Here is a 7,094-nt window from a genome sequence, read left to right as displayed (position 1 = left end):
GTGTTGCTGACGGTTGCACAGCAGGAGCATGTTGAGGCTCTGGCAGACACAGGGCTGTGCATTGGTCCTCCTGCACGTGGCCCAGCCGGACACAGCACCTTTCCAGCAGCACCAAAGGAGACCCCAAGTGGTTCCATCACTGGATGAGCTGCTGTGGGGCCTCTTCTGGGTGCTGGGATGCCCTGAAAATGCACGTAGATGAAGAGAAGGAGATGTTGGATGGATTTGCCCCAGCTGGTGCTGTGTGATTGTTTCACAGTGTTTGTGACCCGTGGGCAGAGAGGTGTTTGTCATTACACAAATCCCTGCAGCGTGATTAGTTTGCCTAATACTCGGCCTGCTTTTTCTCGGGGCAGGATACAAATCCTGGAGCTCTCATTGGCTGGCAGCATCAAGGAGACAGTGAGACTTTTGTGGCTGCTGCGAATGGGTTTCTCTATGACTGCCGCGGGTGTCACACGTTGCTCCTCACGGTGCACAGGACTGCTTGGTGGGGCTCAGTCACCAAATGGGCGGAGAGGAGAAGGAGAGAAGGGGAAATGAAAGAAGGAAAGAGTCTTGAAATCACCATGAAGCAAGAGGAGGATGACAGGGAGGACGTGGACACATGGGGTAGAAAGAATTACAAAAACATTAGGGAGAAAGGTAATCTGGTAGAATTTACATTCATGGCACAAAAGAAAAGTGCTCTTAGGATGGGTAGCACTGGCAAAAGGTGTGGTGTTGGTGGCCACACCAGTGCACAGAGCCAAATTACACCGGTTTTGAAGGTAGGAACACATTTTTAGCACTGCACACATCATTGCCTGTCTTAAGGTGTGCTGTAAGGGGAGGTGGTGAGTGCTCACTTACAGCCAGGACAAGAGAGCAACTGTGCAGGCAAGATTTACATTGCAGTCAACTTGTTTTCTCAACACATTTATCACATGAGTAATGAATAAATGCTGCAGAGAAGCACAGACAAGTTAAGATCTAGTGCAATTGGCAGCATTTGACTGATACACCATTCAGATCAAGATGTTCTGTCTTATCGGGCACCTGGCTTGGGTTTGTACACCTTCAAGTCCTCACTTCACAAGGAAAAGTTGCCATAGACTTTCAAATGAGCATCTCCATGCTGTGTCAGTGTGCAGTACTGAGGCTTCAGCAGAACAGACTCTTCTCATGCTGGACAAACCATTCCATTTTTAAAAGTCTATTCTTGACTTTTGCTCCAGCAAAGCACCAATTCTGTTAAATTAGATCTGACCAGACAAAGAGTTTGTGGCTTTTTGTTTCCAGCCGGAGAATTTATTGCCTTGAAAAACTTCATTTGCTGGGGAGCTGGAGATCCTTGCCAACACTGAGCATTTCTGCTCAGCAGCTTAGAGCTCCTTTCTGAGATCATCTGAGTGCAGAAGGGCCGGATTGCTGTGCATGGAGCAGCTCTGTGCCCATGGGGCCTCAGTGCACTGCCATGGTGCAGGCAGCGTGGTGTCTGCAGGGAGGTGTCTGTGCTGCTTCATGTAAAGGAATAAAACAAAATGGTCGTGGAGTAGAGAACAGGTTCTCGTTTTTCTCTTACATCACTCGCTATGGTTCTGGTCGAGCCATTCAAACAACTGCTTTATTCCTTTGGATGTTAAGCAAGGTGCAGCCATTTAATATGCATGGCGGCTTTGTGGGCTAAGGAAATGTTTTCTTAGCTTTCAGCACAAAGGTTGTCTTGGCCATCACCAGCAGCTGTGTTGTAAACACACAGATGTGTGCAGAGGAGTTTGTACTCCAAACACAAGTTTTGCCTACGGCTGCTGCAAAGAAAATGTTGCAGTCATCTAAAATGTGCATTCAGGTTCTCTGCTCTCCTTGAAATGTTATAGGTATCAGCTGGTGTGACTGTGTCAGCTTGAACATGCTTATGTTTCAAATGGGCTGCATTTCTAAGTGCTTTTATTTATATATGCTTGGGTTGCACCTACACTGAGATGTAAAGATGATTTTCTGGAGGGGTCAGGAATCTGCACTCAGGAGCTTTGCTGGCCTTCCTTCTTTTGGTGTGCTATGTGAGAAATATTGCCCCCTGTTGTGGACTGTCTGCACGTATAAGCACACACAGATAACATTTACATCCTGACAGAAAGGGGAACAGCAGCCCCTCTCTGTGAGCTGCCCAGGCTCTTCTGTTTCTAAGTCTGTCCTCCACTGCCCAGCCAGCAGCTCTAAGCAGCTCTGTGACAGTCTGACAAGAGGAGGCAGCTCTGCATTTAGAAATTATATGCTGAGATGGTCCTGTTTTACATAACTGCAAACAGCAGTAATTCTGTGAATGGAGCTAGACTGAAAACTGGGAGGTCTTCCTCTTTTATGAAACATCCAGATTTCCTGGAGTTTTGTTGCAAAGGAAACTGATTCTATGAGTCTGTGAGAACTTGCCAGAATGGAGTGTGTCTTGAGTCCCAGGAAATATAAAATGAGCAACCAGTGGTTAGAAAATAAGCCATGTCCCATAATCAAGAGGAAGACAAAAAACTCAAAGCCACACAGCTGTTCTGTCTGTGGATTTTTGTTGTGTTAGTCCATAGAAGCAGGACAATATCAGGAAAGGGTCAGATCTCAGTATTGCCCAGAGCTAGATGGGAATGACAAAGAGCCTGTACAGCAGAGTGACTCTGCGGCTTTGTAGGGAAGGGGAAGAACTGCTCTGGAAAGCTCTTTTAGGCCCTCTCATCTCTCTTGGCATTGAGAGCTCCTGTTCTGCCAGTCTTCAGGTCTGAACCTCAGACTGTACAAAGGAGTCTGACTTCATGGCAAGGAATGGGACTGGGATGTGGTTCTGCTCCTGTCCAGCCCTGGGAGCAGGTTCGTGTACTGCCCCAGCAGTGCTTTGCAGCTGGGATTTTTTTCTGCTGACAGCACAGAAATGAGTTGCTGAGCTGGACAACAGGTGCTGAACTGCAAAACTGCTTCTCTACCATGTATTCCAACAGAGCATCCCTCTGCATAGCCTTCTAAAATTTGTGGTTTTTCTTTTGTATAATCGAGATGTATTCCTGGTGTTCCACAGGGTTACTGCTAGGAAAGGGAAGCTTGTGCCACAAATACATTTAATGGCAACTATCCTCAGCTCGCTTGGAGTTACACTGGGGTGTTGCTGCCTGAAAGCACAACTAAGCCAGCCCTCAAGCTCACTGCTTTGTGTTACACTGAAATTTTAAAGAGGAGATTCTTTTTTCTGGATCTTTTTTGTCATGCGCTTCTTAGTGCACATCTTTAAAAAAGGAAATTTCTTGTTCTTTGAAGTTTCTTGTTGACCGTGTCTGGAGAAAACCCCTGGCACTTCATAAGCTCAGACAGGCCATATATGTATTTCTTGTTGCAGCCCGTTTCTGTGACATAGGAGCATTATTTCCCTTCACTTCATTCCTGTGCTTGGACACAAACAGCCTTCAGTAGTGGTCAGATGGTACCTGGGTGTGTCCCTTACAAAAGCAGCAGGTTAAAAAAAAAATAAATACAGAGTTAAAGTCTGAAACTTCACTGAATTCGGTGAAAATGGTCATTTTGAGCAATTTAGGATCCGATTTTAAATGCATTTCAGGGGAGACTTTGATCTGGTGCTTTAATAGAGGATGCTGAGTCTCAGTTTCCCCCTCTGCTGGAGGGGGAAAGGATAGTGCTACAGGAAGGAGAATGCTATTTACCTCCCTGTGGCTTACTTCTCCACCCCACTGCTCATGCTCAGCTGGAAAAGAGTAAAACACTTCAAGGCCATTCATTCAACATCAAGATGCAGGAAACCTCTGGATTGCAGCTGAGCAGACCCGGAGGCAGCTCCCTAACACTGAACAGCCACAGCCTTTCCATTTCATTGAGAATATCAGCCTTTCCCCGAAAAGCTCTCTGGTATTTCTGAATGCAAAGCTGGAGAAATCCCCCCAGCTTCCTTCTCTGTGATCCACCCAGGCTTCTCAGGAACTGATTTCCTTGAAGCTGGTGATATCTTGTGTTCAGGCAGGAGGTGATTTGGGAGCAGTGTCTGTAGGGCTGCAGAGTGCATTCCCTGCAGCCTCCTCAGCCCCATCCATCACTGTTCATCACATGCAGATATTCCCCCATTGCTGGAGACAGATTTCCTTTAGAAGCACTCATTTTCTGGTAGATTTACCTTGCACCCAGACATGACACAATTTCACATTGGTTTTGAGGGTAAATAAAGGGCAGTGAGGACTGGAGCCCCAAAATGTATCACATGAGTTCTATCCCTGCACTGCGCATTCATTTTAATGGTCCTTGCTGTGTGTTTTATTGAAGGCTGAGTCATAAGCAGATCTTACTGCTTTGGAGGGAAGGAAATGGAGTTTGGGCAAAAACATTACATGTCTCAAATCCAGTAAACAGAGACTGCTCAAGCTGTGAAAACACAGTGACGTAACGAGGAGAGCTGAAGGTCAGATAGAAATTCCTTCTGTTGTGTTATAGATTTCATCACCTGAAGTTTATCTGAACTCCAGTTTTTCTGGTGACAGGGCCACCGTGGTGAGAGGGAGAGGTCCTGCTCCCGTCCCTCCCTTCAAAAACTCAGGTCTGCAGGTAGCAGGGCTCCCTCCCAGCGTCTCACAGTTTTGCATTGTGATGAGAAACTTCTGCTCACATCTTGGAGCTGATTTCTGCACACAGCTGTGGTTGGGACTTGGTATGGTAGAGGCAAAGCATTTTTGGCTGAGATGGTTGGGAAAGATGAGAGGAGCTCTGTTCCGGCAGCATCTGTGGGGTACAGAACAGTAGAACATGAGATGGCCTTAGGAGCTCTGCCCTGTGCTGGTGAGGAGCCACACAAGCTGGGCTGCACAGCTTGGGAGGAGGTGCTGCACCTGCTGGGCAAATAGCTGTGCTCCTGTGTTAGAAGTCACCCCCATCTCATGCCATGAGTAAGACTGGACTGCAGTGCAGTGAAGGAGATGCTCTTTGTGATGAACAGTAACCTTTATTTTTATGTGTTTTTTTTTTTTTTTCTCTCTACATCTGTTTGTATTCTTTAAGGCAGAAACTGGATCAAGTGCATTCTCCATTCAGAGGGAAGATATGAGAGACAGGCGGGGAGCAAACAGGGAGCACAGCCCAGCAGCAGGAACAGTTTGGGCACAGAGATCAAGAAACTGCCAGGAGGAGTGCGGAGGAGGCAGCTGGGCTCAGGGCTGCCCAGGGTGCCACATGGAAAGGCACAACTGGCTGCAGCTCAGAACATCCCTGACTGTCAGCCAAGTCCTGAAATAGGTTCTGCAAGGGGCTGTGCATTCAGTCACTGGTAGTATGACTTTGAGTTTGTTTGGAAAGGTCCATTTCTTGATTCATTTGTGGGTGGGTTGTCAGGTTTTTTTTTTTTTTTGGGGGGGGGGGGGGGGAGCGGGGAAGGAGTGGAGATAAGCGATAAAGCCTGTGTATTTGAGAGTCCAGAGTTGCTTTTTTGTTGTTGTTGTTTTGTTTTGTTTTGTTTTTAATGGAGCACACCACAAGGGAGAACTTCAGGTGTATCTAATTCAAAACTCTAGACAAGTCCTTACACACACCTGTTTTTTGGTGCAGGATGTTGCTGCTGTCACATTCTCAGACACAGTTGTAGACCAGAGATGTTCCTTTAACAGGATCCCTTTACAGGAACAGCAGTCCCAACTCATAAGCAGTGGCCCAAGAATTCTCGTCCTGCAACCCAGGTAGGCATCATGGTCCATCCTCTGCTCCCCCTGAACGTGACAGGTCCTGATCCTCATCTGCCACAGCGGAACAGCAGAAGTGAGGAGCATGATGCCTTTCCTCTTTAGGTATCTGCCCAGGACTTAGCAGAGTGAGTGGGAAATGTGTGGTCCCCATGCTGGTCCAGCACCCAGGGGCTCTGGGGGAAATTGTTGCGGGAGTTGCTCAGGGCACCCAGCTCTCCTGTCCGCAGCTCAGCTCCCACCCCGTGGTTCCTGGGAGCTCCCCTGCTGGGAGCACTGTGTGTGTGTGTGTGCTGGTGTTCTGCTGTGCTGTGGGCTGAGCTGTTGCATTATTTCAGGGTGACATATAGAGGAACAGTATTCCTGTGCCCAGGAGCACTGCTTGCAGGCGGCTCTCTGCAACGAGATGACATCTTCTGAAAGTCACTCTCAGTGATATGAGACACGGCCAGACCAGTGTGGTTGTTTATCAAATTACGATTCGAAAAGCTACCTATGAAATACAGCTAGGAGAAAATGGCCTCTTTCTTTCCTCCCCTCCCCTTGGCCATTTGGTGGTCTTCCCAAATGCTCCTTGGTTACAGAGGAATTTTACATTGTTAAAGTTCAGGATCAGGCTGCAAATCTGGCTGGTGTTCAGAGGGGCTTTGGAGAATACCATCTGATGTTTCTGACAGTCCTGGCCACAGAGGGCTGCATTTGTCCAAGCTGCTGGTTTCTGGTCTCCTTTGAGCTTTATATTGCAGCAGGGAGGAATAAAAGACCCTTTCCATTTTACTTGTGGAAAACAAAGAGACTGAACAAGACAAAAATTAAAAGCTAGTTTTACAAATGCCAGTTTTGTTTCATAAACTTTGTGACTTTAAAGAATGATATCCACATTTCACATGCAGAAACTTTCAGGCTTACGTTAGATGTGTACATCCAGACTGTTGCTGTAGAATCCCCAGACCTAAGGAGTTTGTTGGCCTGTGTACGTGTATGGGAACTGTTGGGTCACAGACTGAGCCACTGACTGAGACCTGGGGAAAGGATCTGGTCAGCCCTGGCAGCACAGGTGAAGGCAATTCAGCTGTGTGACTGGAAGAGGTTGAGCCTGGCTGCACTTCTCTTAGACCCCATTTAAGGGCTGACTGCCCCTGGGGAAGGATCTGTTCCTGCTGATCCCTCCTTGTTGAAGCATTCTGCTGTGGACCTCGAATCTTCTGGTATGGTGAGCAATCTTTTTCCTTTCATTTATAGCACCTTTCTATTGTGCTGGTCCTTTTGTCATCGCACCTCTGTTGTAACACCTTTCCCATTGTACCGATCTGTCCAATTGCTACAATATGCCAAACTCATGCTGATTGCAGCTGTAATGTAGGACTCCAAACTCTATGGGAGAACACAAGCTGGGCTGCC

The sequence above is a fragment of the Lagopus leucura genome, unplaced genomic scaffold (assembly GCF_019238085.1).
Source record: "Lagopus leucura isolate 7727_CA_CO unplaced genomic scaffold, USGS_WTPT01 Super-Scaffold_760, whole genome shotgun sequence".
NCBI lineage: Eukaryota > Metazoa > Chordata > Aves > Galliformes > Phasianidae > Lagopus > Lagopus leucura.
Note: the sequence above shows the minus strand (reverse complement) of the source record.